This window comes from Acanthochromis polyacanthus, chromosome 5 (assembly GCF_021347895.1).
Source record: "Acanthochromis polyacanthus isolate Apoly-LR-REF ecotype Palm Island chromosome 5, KAUST_Apoly_ChrSc, whole genome shotgun sequence".
Classification (NCBI taxonomy): Eukaryota; Metazoa; Chordata; class Actinopteri; family Pomacentridae; genus Acanthochromis; species Acanthochromis polyacanthus.
This window is the reverse complement of record NC_067117.1, coordinates 37,714,021-37,731,857: the sequence shown is the minus strand read 5'-3', so window position 1 is coordinate 37,731,857 and position 17,837 is coordinate 37,714,021. Positions and strand designations below refer to the sequence as shown.

The following is a 17,837-nucleotide window of genomic DNA, read 5'->3' as shown; positions in this document are numbered from 1 at the left end:
GCTCCCTCCTCTCCTGCCTGCCTGCTCCTCCTCGCCCCTCTCCCTCTCTTGGGGGGAGCCTGTGGGCCTCTGCGGCCGGGGGGTCTGGCATGGGGGCTGGGTAGTCTCTCTGGGGGGTGGCTCTGGCTCATCTGGGCACAGGCCTTGATCCTGGCCTGCGTGCCGCCACTGGAGTCCAGTTTCTGCTGGCTGGGGGCCTCCGTCCGGGCCTGGTGCTGTCCTGGGGTGTAGTGGGGTGGTTGGGGTCTCGGGGGCGCTGCGGGGTGGCGTGGCGGCTCCTGGGTGGGCGTGGCAGCTTGTGGCCCTCCCTTCCTTGTGGCGCGGCCTGGTCTCCCCTTTGGGGTGGGGTGCTGCGTGCAGCTGGCCCGTGTTGAGGCTATGGTGCCTGCCGGGGCACTGCTCTGATCTGTAGCTCCCAGGGGTTGTGCTGGCTGGGCCGGTTGGTTCGTGTGGGCCCTCCCTGGTCCCTTGCCTCTTGGCTCTGGGGGCCCTCTGCATCGGTGCGGGTGGTCTTGCTACCTGTCTCCCCCACTGCTCTGTCCTCTTGGGCCGGATCGACACCAGACTGCCTCTTATTGTGCACTTCACACTTTTCACACCTCACTGTAAATAGCAACCTTTAGGCACATATAGGGACACAACAGTTAGGGCCCCGAGGGCAGGTGGGGGTGGGAGTGATGGGTACTGGCAGGGCTATACGGCCCTGTCTCCCCCTCATCACCCTCTTGCCTGCCTCCCCTGCTCTCCAATCTTTTTTTTAATGCACCACACACACTCACCTTGGGGGTAGGTCTGGGTTGGCTGACACCCCCGACAGCCTCCCCACTTTTAATGCACCACACCCACTCACCTTGGGGGTAGGTCTGGGTTGGCTAACACCCCCCCCAGCCTCCCCACTTTTAATGCACCACATGACACTCAGGGTTACACAATCACGGTGCTGGGATAATATTTCCCGTCAGGGATTGGGAAAAGTATTAATAGGGGAGTAATGGGTGGGTTTCACAGTTATGGGATCGCTGGTGGGATCTGGTCCCCTTACAGCTATGGGGCGGCGGGGTGTACCATCATCCGTGTCGATGTGGCTGGGGGTCCTTGGGGCCGGGGGGTCGTGGCCTGTGGGGGTTCTGCTGCATGCCCGACGGGTCCTGGCTGGTGTGGTGGCTCTTGGTGGGCTGCGGGGTCTGGATTGGCTGTCCTGGTGGGTGCTGTGGCTGTGGCACGGGCTGGTGGTGTGTGGTGGCTCTGTCCTGGTGGGGGGGTCGGTTCGCGTCGCTAGATGTGGGGGCCTTGAGTGCGCTGTGCTCACCCGGGGGCTGGTGCGGCGGGGTATGTGAGGTGCCACCCCGTTGGCGTCGCCCCACCGCTCTGTCCATTCTTGCCCTCTGGCCTAGCATTGGGACCCGGGTCCGGTTCCCTCTGGCCGGCCTCCGGTGGAGGCTTGTCCAGTGATGGGCTGGTTGCCGTTCCTTCGGTGGGGCGCTCTGCCCCTGTGTCTGGCTTTCAGGCTGCTTGGGGCTGTCGGCCCCCTTGGGGGTAGGGGGTGGACGGGTGGGGTGGTGGGGTGCGGGGTTTTGGTGAGGGCTGGGGCGGGCGGGGTTGAGGCTTGGATGGCGGGTGGTTCCTCTTGCCCCGGGCTGCCCGGGTCGGTTCTGGCGTGCTGGGGGTGTCGGTAGCTGCTCCCTCTTGTCTTCAGGGTCTGTGTGGTACACGGTGGCCCCGGTTGCTCTCTGGGGGTGCCGCCCCGTGGCTCCTTCGGCCTGGGGGGGGGGGGGGGGGGCACCCTGTCGGCTTGGCCCTGCATTGCTGGGATGGCTGTTCTGGGCTTCGGGGTCTTTCACACTTGCATGTGCATGTTTGTTCAGATCCCACCAGTTCCTGTCAAGTTCCGCTGTTGAGCAGTGATGGGACCCGCCAGAATGTGCTGAGACTCTCTCCAGAGTCTAATCTCACACTAAACCCACTCTCCTTTTCTCTAGTTTCTTCTTCTGGCTTATTCCACTCTATACTGACATGACACCCACAGCTATGGTGTTCAGTACTGTCTGGCTATTTATTCATTTATTTATTTGTTTGGTTTTCTGTTTTTTGTGTTTGTGTTTGTTTGTTTGTCTTATTGATGGGTAAATAATAGCCAGGAATAACACAGCACCTGACATTCTTCAGAGGTAATAGCACCGCTTGCTAGTCCCTCTCCCTGTTTCGTCCGGTCCACCCGGTGTTTCCCCTCACGTCACCACTGAGGTGTAGCACTGCCCTCCCTGGCTCTTAACAGGGAATTGAATTAAAGAGTGTCAGCTTAGCTTTCAGGGAGGCCTGGTGATGGTCACACACATGCACTAAATAATAAAATATTTGGCTGCAAGACTAAAATATGCATTCATCTCATAAAGTGTTGACACCCCTTCCGTGGAGTTATACAATGAGAATAAATGCAGACAAAAGAAAACATTTGGCTTTGATGTTTCGAAAACTGGAGAGTGCTTTCAATGTGTCTACCAAGTGCATTGATGAGGTTATTGAAGAGTTACATTTTGTCTCTCATTCAGCCTCAGGTCTCATCGTCAAAGATGTTTTAGAGTCCAGTCTGAGGAAGCACAATTGTTTGATAAATCTGTAGTGTTAGACATGGTTAAACAACTTTGTGAAGTCAACCCCTTTTCCTCTGCCCTTAGTAGTGGCGGCTCACTTTCTTTTGCTTACAAGAGAAGAGCTTATTTTAAAGAGCAGTTTGCTGTGGTGGAACCAGTGGAGTATGTACTTGGCAGGGAAGTAGGAAGAAGCTTCCAATATGTCCCTATTCTGAAGTTATTGCTTCAAGTTTTGAGCCAAAATGACATCCAGGATTTGATCTTGCACGATAGAGAGACTCAAAGTAATGGTAGAACTCAGCATAGTACACAGCATTTATTGATGGTGTGTATTATAAAACAAATGATTTATTTTCTGGAGAAGATCCAGCCATTGCTATTATTCTCTATGCTGATGACTTTGAGATATGTAATCCTCTGGGCACATCAAGGAAAAAACACAAAGTGACAGCTGTGTATTGGGTGTTAGCTGATGTTTCTGCACTACTCAGATATCCGCTAACCTTCTTTTCTCAGCAATTCTCTGCAAGGCTGATGATGTGAAAAGATTTTGTTATAGTACTGTACTGGATCCAATGCTCAAGGATCTTGTGACCTTAGAAGAAGAGGAGGGCCTGTGTGTTCCAGCATTAGACAGAGGAACAGTGTTTTGTGTTGTGGCTGATAATCTTGGGGCACATTCTGTTGGAGGATTTGTTGAAAACTTCTCCAGTTCTTATAGATTTTGTTTGTGTGAGCAGTCACAGTTTCAAGTGGAAGAAATGAGATCAGGGGCATTTCAACTCAGAACCAAGAAATAACATGAAATTCGTGTTCAGACTATGAAGGAGAATACAGCTTTGACTCATGTATGTGGAGTCAAGAGAAAGTGTGCACTGACAGAAATCTTAAATATGTTAATGCTTTGTCAGGCTACCCGCCGGATGTGGTGCATGACCTGTTTGAAGGCATAGTTCCCTGACAATTGGCTCTATGTCTTCAGGTTTTTATCAAGAGTAAATACTTCACTCTTGATGAACTCAAAAAAAGCATTAAAACATTCCCCCACAAATGATCAGACAAGAGTGATGCACCACAGGCAGTTCCTCTGGATTTTGCAGCTAAAAATAGTGTTGGAGGGAACGCTCATGAAAACTGGTCATTGCTGCGATTCCTGCCCCGAATAATTGGATCAAAAATCCCTGAGGGTGACTCAGGATGGGAAGTACAATGACTCTCACTTTATGCTGTAAATGCTTTGTTGGATCAACACCTTATTCTTGCTCTAACCTCCCTCCTCCACCCTCTGGAATGCCATTTCTGCCTCCCTTCCTCCAGGATCAGATAAGAGTCATAAGAATTTTATGGCCCTCTGGGAGACTGGTGGAGACGAGTACCAACTTAAGGAACTTAAACTGAAACAGAACATCCTCAAAATTCATATTTCTGAGATGTATTTTGTGTTTTCATGATTACCAAAGTTGTAGTGAGATGATGTTGTGCATTACTTCCAAAAATGACACTTCTATCGCTTACAGAAGTCCAGATATTAAATCCATCCATCCATCCATTCTCTATACACCACTTTATCCTCACAAGGGTCACGGGGGGTGCTGGAGCCTATCTCAGGTGACTTGGGCGAAGGCAGGGGACACCCTGGACAGGTCGCCAGTCTGTCGCAGGGCTACATATACAGATGAACACTTACACTCACATTCACATCTAAGGGCAATTGAGAATAGTCAATTAACCTCAGCATATTTTTGGACTGTGGGAGGAAGCCGGAGTACCCGGAGAAAACCCACGCATGCACAGGGAGAACATGCAAACCCCATGCAGAAAGATCCCAGGCCCAGACCTGGGATTTGAACCGGGATCTTCTTGCTGCAAGGCGAAAGTGCTAACCACTACGCCGTTGTGCAGCCCCAGATATTAAATATGATGTTTAATTCAATTTCTTCCACAGTCCCACAGTGCCCCCTACTGACGTTGGAAGATACGATGACTTTGGAATGCATTCCATTATTAACCTCTAAATTTACTTTCTGTTAAGAATGTAAAAGGTGAAAACTGTGTCATTCATTACCATATGTATGGCATGTTATCATATCTTCACTGTGACATATATTTTTAGTATCCAGAGGCACATTCACATAGTTTATTGAATTAAATAATTGACATATTTGTTAACCTGCATAATCCTAACGTGTTCCACTTTTACTTAACAGGATTATAGTGAGGAATAGACAGATCGCGTTTGCTTGTTTAATATCACATACAGTGCTTATCATAAGTATTCACCCCCTTTGATGTTTTACCCCTTTATTGCTTTCATAAATCAATCATGGTCAATAAAATTTTGCTTTTTTAACAAAAAAAATGTATTGGAAAAAACTCTTTAATGTCAAAATGAAAACAGATTTCGATAAAGTAATGTTAATGAAAAAAATTATATAAATGAAAATAATTGTTTGCATAATTATTCACCCCCTTCAAGTCAGTATTTATTAGATGCACGTTTGGCTGCAATCACAGCAGTGAGTCTGTGTGGATAGGTCTCAATCAGTCTTGCACATCTGACCACTGCAATTTTACTCCATTCTTCTTTGCAAAACTGCTCAAGCTCTGTCAGGTTGCGCGGGTATTGGGCATGAAGAGCCCTTTTCAAGTCCAGCCACAAATTCTCTATAGGATTGAGGTCTGGGCTTTGACTCGGCCACTCCAGAACATTTATCTGGTTCTTTTTTAACCCTCAAGCGACCGAGTGGGGTCATTTATGACCCCAGCCATATAATTATATTTGTCGTTTTTATATCTTTTATCCAAAAAATGTTTCCTACCATGAATTTGTCAATCTACTTGTCCTACAACTGCTCATAGTTTTTTGTAGAGATCGGCCAACTGGTGTGACAAGGATAATGGAAACTTGTCTGGGGTCACTTATGACCCCAGAAAGATGTATAGGTTTTTCACTATTGTAGGCCTTAGTTTTAGTTATTTATTTCGACCTCTAATTGCTGTATTTCAGTGTTTTGCAATGCACTATAGCTGGCAGACCTACATTTTTAGCCACAGCTGCCCTGGGGAAGACTGACTGGCTGTCAATCCACTCCTACAACCCCTCTGACCACCACCAACATTACTCAGCATACACATTCATACACCAGTGTAAGTGGCAGCACTGGATGTAAGGTGGGTAAAGTGTCTTGCATTGGACGAACGGCTCTGCCACCTCAGCCACAGCCGCCCCTAATCTAAATACTTCTCTGCATGTTACATTGCACACATACAGACAAGATGTTTGTGTGGATTTTGTTTTTATGTACTTTTGATTTACTATTGACGAAACAAAACTAATGTAGCCGCAAGGGGACACAAGCCAGTGTCTTATTGTGCCGGTCCCAAGCCCGGATAAATACAGAGGGTTGTGTCAGGAAGGGCATCTGACGTAAAACTTTGGCCAAATCAATCATGCGAATCAAATGTATGACTTGTACTTGGTGTGTCATCTGGAAGGAAAGGAGATAAGGAGACTTGGTGGTGGAATGAGGAGGTGCAGGAGTGGATCCAGAGAAAGAGGTTAGCTAAGAAGAAGTGGGACACTGAGAGGACTGAAGGGAGTAGACAGGAGTACAGGGAGATGCAGCGTAAGGTGAAAGTAGAGGTGGCAAAGGCCAAACAAGGGGCTTACGATGACTTGTATGCTAGGTTGGACAGTAAGGAGGGAGAGACTGACCTGTTTAGGTTGGCAAGGCCGAGAGACAGAGATGGGAAGGACATGTAGCAGGTTAGGGTGATAAAGGACAAGGATGGAAGTGTGTTGACAGGTGCCAATAGTGTGATGGGAAGATGGAAAGAGTACTTTGAAGAGTTGATGAACGAGGAAAATGAGAGAGAACGAAGAGTAGAAGAGGTGACTGTTGTGGACCAGGAAGTAGCAAAGATTAGTAAGGATGAAGTGAGGAGGGCATTGAAGAGGATGAAGACTGGAAAGGCACTTGGTCCTGATGATATACCTGTGGAGGTATGGAAGTGTCTCGGAGAGGTAGCAGTAGAGTTTTTGACTGGGCTGTTCAACAGGATCTTAGATAGTGCGAAGATGCCCGAGGAATGGAGGAGAAGTGTGCTGGTGCCCATCTTTAAGAACAAGGGAGATGTGCAGAGTTGTGGCAACTACAGAGGAATAAAGCTGATGAGCCACACGATGAAGCTATGGGAAAGAGTAGTTGAAGCTAGACTAAGGGCAGAGGTGAACATCTGTGAGCAGCAGTATGGTTTCATGCCAAGAAAGAGTACAACAGATGCAATATTTGCTTTGAGGATGTTGATAGAGAAGTACAGAGAAGGTCAGAAGGAGCTGCATTGTGTCTTTGTAGATCTGGAGAAAGCTTATGACAGGGTGCCCAGAGAGGAACTGTGTATGAGGAAGTCTGGAGTGGCAGAGAAGTATGTTAGAGTGGTGCAGGACATGTATGAGGACTGTAAGACAGTGGTGAGGTGTGCTATAGGAGTAACAGAGGAGTTCAAGGTGGAGGTGGGACTACATCAGGGATCAGCTCTGAGCCCCTTCTTGTTTACTATGGTGATGGACAGGATGACAGACGAGGTTAGACAGGAGTCTCCATGGACTATGATGTTTGCAGATGCCATTGTGATCTGTAGTGAGAGCAGGGAACAGGTGGAGGAGAAGCTAGAGGCGTGGAGGTTTGCCCTGGAAAGGAGAGGAATGAAGGTTAGCCGCAGCAAGACGGAGTATCTGTGTGTGAATGAGAGGGACCCAAGTGGAAGAGTGAGGTTACAGGGAGAAGAGATCAAGAAGGTGGAGGATTTTAAGTACTTAGGGTCAACAGTACAGAGCAATGGAGAGTGTGGAAAAGAGGTGAAGAAGCGTGTACAGGCAGGCTGGAACGGCTGGAGAAAAGTGTCAGGTGTGATGTGTGATAGAAGAGTTTCAGCTAAAATGAAAGGTTTACAAAACTGTGGTGAGACCAGCCATGTTGTTTGGTCTGGAGACAGTGTCCCTGAGGAAAAGACAGGAGGCAGCGCTGGAGGTAGCAGAACTGAAGATGCTGAGGTTCTCTTTGGGAGTGACCAGGATGGATAGGATCAGGAATGAGTACATCAGAGGGACAGCACATGTTAGAGGCTTTGGAGATAAAGTCAGAGAGGCCAGACTGAGATGGTTCGGACATGTCCAGACGAGAGAGAGTGAATATATTGGTAGAAGGATGCTGAGTTTCCCACTGCCAGGCAGGAGGCCTAGAGGAAGACCAAAGAGGAGGTTTATGGATGTGGTTAAAGAGGACATGAAGGTAGTTGGTGTGAGAGAAGAGGATGCAGCAGACAGGGTTAGATGGAGGCAACTAATTCGCTGTGGCGTTCCCTGAAGGGAAAAGCCAAAAGGAAGATTGAGGAAACAAAACGAATAAAGTTTTAAAAGAAGTGGCAGACAAAGCATGTCTAAATAAATGTTATTGCATTCTTACAATGCATCATATTGTTCATATGATTTTACTTTAGCTCTGAGTCAAAAATGATTAAAATCCATGAATAATTACAGAAGGTTTTTTTTAGAGTATCCATTTTAAAATGCAGTGGAGTGGAATAGGTAAGAAAGCACAAAAAGAGGCACTAAAGTAGACATATTCCTGTGTAAAATATAGTGGGGTCATACGTGACCCCAGTCGGTCATTTTAGTCGCTAAAATAGCTTGGTTGCTTGAGGGTTAACCATTCCCGTGTAGCTTTTGCAATATGTTTTGGATCATGGTCTTGCTGGAAAATAAATCTTCTTCTAAGACGTAGTTCTCTTGCAGACCGAAAAAGATTGTCCCCCAGGATTTCAAAAAGTTCAATTTTGGTCTCATCAGACCAAAGAATCTTCTTCCACTTGATCATGGAGTCTTCCACGTGCTTTTTGGCAAATTCTTGTCAAGATCTAATATGACTTTTCTTCAACAGTGGCTTTCTCATTGCCACTCTCCCATAAAGCTTTGACCAGTGAAGAACCCGGGCAGCAGTTGCTACATGCACAGTCTCTCCCATCTCAGCAGCTGAAGCTTGTAACTCCTTCAGAGTAGTTGTAGAGGTCTTGGTGGCTTCTCTCACTAGTCTCCTACTTGCACGGTGTTCGCCAGTCTAGCCTTTTTTAACCCTTACCTCAGGTTAAATTTGGTCCAGCTCTCCGTTTAAAGGGTTAGATTCTATCTGCCTATTAGCATTCCACCTAACAGGTTTCAGCAGAATAAATTAAGCTGGAATCGAGAGACACTCGCCCAGGTTCTGACTGCCTTGCATCCGAATATCTCACCCCTCTTATCTGATAAATGCTATCCCACCAAGCAGCCTTTCTAAGTAGTAGAATTGATCTATCATTCACATTCGTTATCGGTCAGCTTCTCTCTAAGGACTTGCATGCACTTGGTGCTATTCCTGGGTTCGTTTTAGAGGTTTGGAAAGAACTAACCTCAGGGGTAATGTTTAAACACTCTCACTTTGGACTAAGTAACCTTTAAGAACCATTGGATTGAATGCACACAATCAACTTAACTTTTTACCACTATGCAGATTTTCAGTGGTTTATAATAATTTCATTAGGCTTCTCTTTAAATGCAATAAGGCGTTTTATTAAGCAAGTTTAGCAAGGGCATAGCATCAATTCATGATTAGAACAGTTAATTATTTCTGATTAAAAATGATACTAAAGTAACTAAATTGAGCGTACCTGACAATCTTCTCTAATTATTAAATTTAGGAGAGAGAGCGAACAGCGTGGCCACTACCGTATCACTCGGTCTTGACTTGCGTCTGGGAGGAGTCCTCAGTTGTCCGGAGGACTCGTTACGATGTCTTCTTTGTGGACAAAAAGGATCTTATCCCTCGGCAGGGGGGAGCGGAGGAATCCTGTAAGCCAATCGTGGTCTGGCAGTTATCTCTGGAATTGGCTGGAACGTTAGTGCTTACGCCCCAGCTGTCTTCTCTGTGGTATGGTGGTGATGGAAAACCCTCGTCTGTTCAGGCTGTAGTGGGTCACTGGGTCTCCCAGCCCCGGGGAGGGGAACAGCGCGGTGCTGTTGCCTCCTTTGCCTCTTCGGGTGCAGTCGGTTCTCCCCTCTATTGGTTTCTTCTGGATAACTGCAGAACCTCTAAGGACTCTCCGTTTGGCAGAGTGTGGTCTTCGCTTGTTGAACAAAGTCAGAAAAAGACTTTGCTTCCAACGATGTCCTCAGCGATCTCTGGAGCCTAAGTCCCGCATAGTCTTCCCGTCTCTAGGGCAATAGAGGAAGTTAAAGATTCTTCAGAACTCCGGCCAAGTTCCCTTTGCAGCTCTTCTCGCAGCTCCGGCGAACATCTCCCGTATAATGTCTCTGCGCTTCCCTTTTTATACTCTCTCTCGCTTCTACTAACACATACACCGTTTTACACACAATTCTACCTCTTGGTACGCCCATATCCTTGACTCATAGGTTTAAGACACAACCTTTTTCCTGTTACACACACAACAGTTGCATAGAATCATGTGTTTTACAGCAAATACATTTAACACACACTCAGTTGCTATGACAATGTTCTGCTAGCAGGCCTCAGCCCATCCTGTCATCCTGCGGAAACTCCAAGTTCCTCATTTCTAAGGGGACTTCTGCCATTCTCACTTCTGCTTTTCCCATCCTGTGCAAGCAGCTCAGAACACTTAATGTCATAGCTTAAGGACACAATCAGTTACATTGAATCACTTCTTAACTCATACTTCATTGTTAAACACATAATAAATCATCTGAATCATTACTTTAATCAAATCAACACTTCAAAAATGTATATATATTTCAGCAAGCATAATCATATGGTTAACTTATAATGTTTCTTCTTAAGATCTTTATTTGTCTGCTTCAAAACCTTTGTTACCTTAGGGCCATAATGAGCCTGAGTCCTCTCTGAGACCTCAACATCTGCATCATACTTGACAACGGTCACTCAGTTTACGAGGGCGGCCTGATCTAGGCAGATTCACACAAGTGCCATATTCCTTCCATTTCTTGATAATTGATTTCACTGAACTCCGGGGGATGTTCAGTGCTTTAGAAATTTTTCTGTAACCATCCCCTGAATTGTACTTCTCAATAACCCTTTCCCTGAGTTGCTTAGAGTGTTATTCTGTCTTCATGGTGTAATGGTAGCCAGGAATACTGATCAACCACTCTCTGGACCCTTCAGACACAGGTGTTTTACAACTCAATCACTTGAAAAACACCCACACCACTCAGGTGATCTTCATTTCACTTATTTTGAGACTATTGGCAACAATTTGATGCACCTCTATTGAATTAGACCATTAAAATATAAAGGGGGTGAATAATTATGCAAACAATTATTTTTATTTATATAATTTCCTTTCATTAACATTACTTTATAGAAATCTATTTTCACTTTGACATTAAAGAGTACAAAGAACTGAATTAGCCAATATACTGGAGACCAGAGCTATTTAATTTGATAAGTATAACATTGTTTAGTAACATTTCAATTATTTGACAGCAGTCCTAAAGAACTGCCTGTAATCCCAATCATAAAATGGGTTTGGAGGAATAAGATAGATGCTAATCTGGATATATCAGTTAGGCTTTATAACTACTATTGGTAGTATTAGTGGTATTAATAGTAATGCCAGTACTACTAGTAGTAGTGGTAAAACACCAAGTACTGCTGCTGATACTGTCACAGCTACTACAACTTGTAATAACTAGTACAAATGCTGATACTACTTCTACAACTCTAACAGCTATTTATACTACTACTGCTGCTTGAACTTTTGGTATTACTATTACTGCTGCGTGTACTTTTAGTATTGCTACTACTGCTTGTACAACTATACTACAGCTACTAATAATGGTAGGTTGGTTGGTGTTTGGTTGTCCAGCTGTTAGCTTGCATTAGTGTTTTGCTAGCGGCTAACTAGTTAGCCCTCATAGACTCTCAACAAGATTTAACAATGAAAAAAAAGCCAAAAACTATTCTTACTAATGGAAAGTTATTCCAACTTTCCTTGTCTCCATCGTTCGACGTAGTGTGCAATTAAATGCAGCAAATAAGCCAGCATTGCTCTTGTTTTAGTTCTTGCCCCGTACACACCAATGGATAATACTGAAATTTTACCCCCACTAGCTTAGTGTCTCTGTCGGCACGCCACTCTGAGGGGCGTGTCGTATCTACTCTTCATATCTATGCCGACACGCATAGATATGAAGAGTAGATACGCCTGTCACTACTCGATCCGTCCCGAAAACCTGATTTGTACTGCGCATGTGCGGAAAGTACGTCACTTCCTCTACTCGTATTTCAATGCATTTTACGGCATTTTAACCTTTAACCCGAAAAAAATAGAATTTTCTGTCAATTACTTAATCATTCAAGAATTATAGGGTTAAGCTAGTCGTAGGAACCTTTAGTAGTGAAACTGGGTGCCATCCTCCTCACTCTACGTCAGTGGTTGGCAACTGGCGGCCCGCGGGCCAAAACTGGCCCGTCAGGAATAATATCTGGCCCACCAGATGATTTTGAAAATTTGATTTGGCACGGAGCCAAGCCAGTCCGTCACCGCAACACAAAACTCGCGTGGTCGGCTGCTGCCGGGCATTTCCGCATTTGCGCTACTGGTCGGATACGGTTGTACCAGCCAGATTTCACTGAGCAACAGTGTGTGCAAAACGTGTGCGTCTCGGGAGTCATTTTTAATACATCTGTGATCAGAATTGAGACGTGTGTCCCAAGCAGCAGCGATCAGCTGTAGAAGCTCCGCTGCTCGCTGTATCCCCCCCCCCCCCCCCACACACACACACACACACACACACACACACACACACACACACGCTGGCGGAATCGGAGCGCACCCCCCGCATGTTGGCCCGCTGTTCGATTGTTTACAAACATTTTGGCCCGAGGCCACATCTACTTGCCGACCCCTGCTCTACGTAGTGACAACGCCAGCGCACTGTAGCAGCCGGCTAATCGACGTGCCTACATGGTGGCCATCTTGGAGGGGGAAAAGTTCCCATTCAAAGCAATGCATGTACATTGAAAATAAATCATAATTTGCTCATTTCTCAACCGATTTTCGTGTGGTCTACTTTATTGTCAAGGTCAAAACATGTGCTATTGATAGAGAATATTTGATCTAAAAGAAAACACTGAAAAAGGCTTCCTACAAATGTAGCCTGCAATTTTAGTTATCTTATTTAGGTCCAGAGGCCAGGGAATCTTTTCAGTTCAGCCATTACATATATAAATGTAAACACTTAGATGTGTAGAAAATGTTCTGAGATCAAAAGATTGAATTGCAAATGTAATTTATTTATTTATTAATATTAATTATATATATATAGGCAGTTATATACATATAACAGAGAACTAGACTAGAACAGGATAGAGTTTATTTACATTTACAATAAACAACACAATTACAATAATCAACAGAATTATTAATACTCTTAATTATTATTTATTTATCTCTCTCTCTCTCTAGGCTGCTATATAGTTGCAGCAAAGCCCTCTCTCCTCAGAGCTGTTTCCCACTTCTTCCTCAATCCATAGTCTTTGGGAAACCTACATGGAGTAAAAAAAAAAGTAGACAGAGAAGTAAATAAGTATGTACACAACTACATATTTAAGAAGAAAATATGCTAATAAATTAATTTCAAAGAACTGAATTATCCAATACACTGGAGACCAGAGTTATTTAATTTAGTATAACCTTGTTTAGTAACATTTCAATTATTTGAGAGCAGTCCTAAAGAATTGCCTGTAATCTCAATCATAAAATGGGTTTGGAGGAATAACATAGATGCTAATCTGGATATATATGAGTTAGGGTTCATAACTACTGTTGGTAGTATTAGTGGTATTAATAGTAATGCGAATATTATCTGTCTGCTTATCTGTCTGTCTTGTAAAGTGTCTTTGAGTGTCCTAAAAAGCACTAAATAAATTTGATGTATTATTATTATTACTACTACTACTAGTAGTAGTGGTAATACACCAACTACTGCTGCTCATAATGTCACTGCTACTACAACTTGTAATACTAGTACACATGCCGATACTACTTCTTTGACTCTAACAGCTACTTATACTACTACTACTGCTTGTATTTTTAGTATTACTACTACTGCTTGTACAGCTATACTACAGCTACTAATAGTCGGCTGGTGTTTGGTTGTCCAGCTGTTAGCCCGTGTTAGTGTTTTGCTAGTTAGCTCTCATAGACTCTCAACAAGATTTAATTTCCTTTCCTATGGAAAGTTATTCCAACTTTCCTTGTCTCCATCGTTCAACGTAGTGTGCAGTGAAATGCAGTGCAATGAGCCGGCATTCTTCTTGTTTTAGTTTTCGCCCCGTGCACACCAATGGAAAATACTGAAATTTAGCCCACACATTAAGCCCCACTTAGTGTCTCTGTAGGCACGCTGCTCTGAGAGACGTGTCATATCTACTCTTCATATCTATGCCGACACGCGCTCACCCTCTGTGTCTCACTCCAAAGCAGTCGTACCAGAAACATAACAAAACCGGAACCAACTAAACATGGCAATGAGGAAACACAAAACAATAAGCTGTCAAATAATTCAAATAATCTATGAAATAAAATTCAAGACACGACATAAACATCAAAATGATAAATAAAATAAAGTAAATGTAAATTAACATAATCAAACATAAATCCAACATTACAGTCTTCCTTTGTCACAGATGAAATGTCCACATTTCAATGAAATATCTGAAAAGGGTGTGCAAAAAGCACAACATGACAGTGGGAAAATCCTGTGCTGGAATGTACACTCGAGTTATATGCAAGTTCTGCTTGCAGAAGAAACTGATCCCATTCACCACCAGTTTGTGCTATGTACTTAGCCAGTTGGTCTTTCAGAGTCCTGTTCAGTCTCTCCACCATGCCATCTGATTGAGCATGGTATGGGGTGGTGCGTGTTTTGGTTATCCCCAGCAACTGACACAGGCGTTTGACAAGGTCCGATTCAAACTGTCTACCCTGGTCTGTGTGAATTGACTCAGGCACACCATGTTGTCTGACAGTCCTCAAAAATAATCTTTGCTACTGTAATGTTGGTCTTTCATTGGAAACAGATTTGCATAGCATGTAAAATAGTCTGTAATGAATAATGCATACCTATTTCCCTGAGATGTAACAGGTAACTCAGTGATAGCAGCAACTTTCTGAAAGGGTTTGTCTGTTTGGATAGGCTGAAGCGGTGCACATTCATGGGGTACAGGAGAACCTCATTTTTGACATGGGAGGCACTCAGTGCAAAAAGTGTGCATGTCCTGAGCAATGTAAGGCCAGCAAAAGATACGTCTAGCCCTCTGAAGTGTACGCTCGGCATTTAAATGTCCACTTAACTGATTCCCATGTAAAGCAGCTAAAGCTGTGGGGACAAGTACTTTTGGTAGAACAACTTGGAAGTTCACAGGTGAGTGGGGACTCCGTTTAGTTTTTCTACAAAGGATCCCATGTCAAATGGTAAGGTTGGGATACTCGTGCCACAGTTTTCTCAATGAAGGGGAGGATTTCCTCAGTTTACCAATAGGGGGCCTACTTTCACTGTCTTTTACCCAGGAAATGACTGTACTGAGACTCATTATGCTGTTGCTGTTGTTTTAAGTGTTCAGTGTCGATAGACGGTGTACTGCTGATGTCCTGATTTAGGCTGTTGTGTGTCAGTGACAGCTACAGCAACACAATGTTCAGTTCTGTCAATATTGTCTGTACTGGGATGTCTGGACAAGGCGTCAGGATTTAGCATGCTGTCTACCTTCCCGATGTGTGATAGTGTAGTCATAGATGTCCAGTTCAAGGCTCCATCTACTGCGTCTGCCTGTGGGGTCGTTGTCCACTGGGGTTTTCTTCAGGCTCAGTAGGGGCTTGTGATCTGTGACCACAATGAAAGGAACTGCCTGAAAGAAAATGTTTAAAGTGTCTCACAGACCAAACAGCTGCAAACAATTCACGATCAAAAGCTGACCAATTCCTTTCTGAGGGACTTAGGGTGTGGCTCGCATAGGCAATAACATGTTCTTTATTGTCCTGTCTCTGGGCTAACACTGCCCCAATGCCCTCTGGTGATGCTTCAGTGCATAGCAAAAAAGGTTGAGAAAAGACAGGATGTGCCAAAACTGGTGGGTTAGTAAGAGCATGTTTCACTGACTGAAAACTCACAACTCTTCACAATCAACAGTCCATCTAAAGGTAGCACCTTTGTGAGTAAGTGAGTGAAGTGGAGCTGCGATGATCAAAGAGTTTTTAACAAACCTATGATAGTAGGAGCACAGTCCAACAAATGCTCTCACTTCCGTGACAGTTCTGGGAGTTGGCCACTTGTGTACCTTTTCCAGGTTCTTCACATCTGGCTGGAGTCTATGGCTGGAGACAACATGTCCAAGAAAAGTCACGTCGGTCTGGGCCAGGTGACATTTCTTTGCTTTTAGTTTAAGGGGGGAGTACACCTTATATGCCTTCAAAAAATATAAAAAAATGTTAAGTGCTTAAACTATTCATTAGGTATCAAAGAAATGTTTAGTTAGTGACATACAACAGCTTGGCAAGTACTTGTGCATGGTTCACAATCTTTATCTGCCATTTTTTCAAAACCTGTATTTTTTGGGACAGGCGTTGCATAAAACCGAATAACTTTTAAACTATTTGAGCAATCATGCTGATTTTTTCACAGATTGTTCTTAAGACAGTACTTCTTAAAATAATGGATGCTTTTTAAAAATAATTTATAATCTGACCACTTAAGACCATTTTCATTATGGGGTAAAGAGTTATTTATATTGAAATGGCTGCTGTGGCAACAAGAAAAAGAGTTATCCTCAAAGCACCCATTATTTTTTACAGTAGGTTACTCTATCAAAAGGTATAATAGTCATTAACCCAAAATTTATGGACTCTGAGTAGATAGCATCTAAAGATGGGTCACCTGGAAATGTGTATTGGCATGTTTATGACAAGATTTTGTCCCCAGGGATCACTGCATGTAACTTCTGTTAAAATGATAATTTGCAACTCATAAGCTTTAAAATGATGTATAGCATGTTAAATTGGGTCGTATCAAACATTGTTAAGAGCCTATACAATATAATGGCTTTGCGAACCTGTGAAATAAGGTGTACTCCCCCCTTAACCTGGGCCGTTTTTTTATCGGTATACGCTTTTTTTAAAATAGAAGGACACTGCAAACACGATTATACAAACACTATACACACATAGAAAGCTGAGATTCTCATGAATCCACCGGTATAAACCACTTTCAGATGTGATTACCACAGCGGGTAATATAAACACATTTATCCAACAAACAACAAGTCATGTAAACGTGCACAGCTCACCTGTCGACGCAGTTTGGACGCTCGTTTCTGGTCATAAAAGAAGATAATCCACAAAAACCGGCCAGAACCCAAGCTTAGCCATCCAGAGGAAACAATCCAGTATAATACTTTGGCCAAAACATGTCTCGAAATAGGTAAAAAAATCCAGAAAACGATCGGCTCCGTGCGCGTGCACGCGGCGCGTGGTGGCGCTGTGCGTTTCATATTCACTGCATCTTTCTATTATAACTTTATCATACACGGTCAAATTCCCTTTGTTCGCGATTCAAAATGGATACTGGAGACTTCTCCTCCGTTTCAAACCGAACTTCAACCAATCAGGTGACTCGTTTCCGCCTACTTCGGCGATTTAGCCAACCATGGCCGAGTCTGACAGATATCGATTACATCACTTGATTGACTTGTTTCTCAGCAAATCACGCCGGAGGAACCGTTAGATTGACAGGCCTGGTAGCCAATGAGCTTGCTGAATGGCTTGAATATAAATCCCGCCTCTGCCAGCGGCTTTATATGATATTTCATTCGTGAGCTCCGGGCTCCACCTGCTGTTTCTCTGTATTCCTCTCAATCTGTGTGTGTGATCGACACTGAAGCCTATCTGAAGTGATTTTTTGAGTTCTTTATGAGTTTTTGGAATGAAAATGAAGTGAAAATGAAGTGAAAATGAATTTATACCATTCTGTAGAGAGTGTGCACAGTGTATAAAGAGTGTATCCAACATTGACAGGGGCGGAGCATATCAGTACAAATACATGTGTGAAACACTCATTTCTTGTAGTATTGCTCTGAAATTTTGACCTGAACTATGTAAGACCCCAGGCTTTTGCAATATTGTGTTTTCAAGCTCTTACAGTGCTGCCACACTGATTTTCAG

The 17,837-nt window shown here is 44.1% G+C and overlaps 1 long non-coding RNA gene across 2 annotated transcripts; it reads right to left on the bottom strand.

Moving 5' to 3' along the window:
- Positions 1-12,892: 12,892 nt before the first annotated feature.
- LOC127533949 (uncharacterized) lies at positions 12,893-17,561 on the bottom strand. Of its 2 annotated transcripts, none has more exons than XR_007941844.1 (2): positions 15,885-17,561; positions 12,893-15,529 (listed from the first exon to the last, which is right to left on the bottom strand). It is a non-coding gene; the product is annotated as an uncharacterized LOC127533949 (long non-coding RNA). The 2 variants fall into 2 exon arrangements; XR_007941845.1 differs by having other exon boundaries at positions 12,893-15,504.
- Between the last annotated feature and the right edge of the window lie 276 nt (positions 17,562-17,837).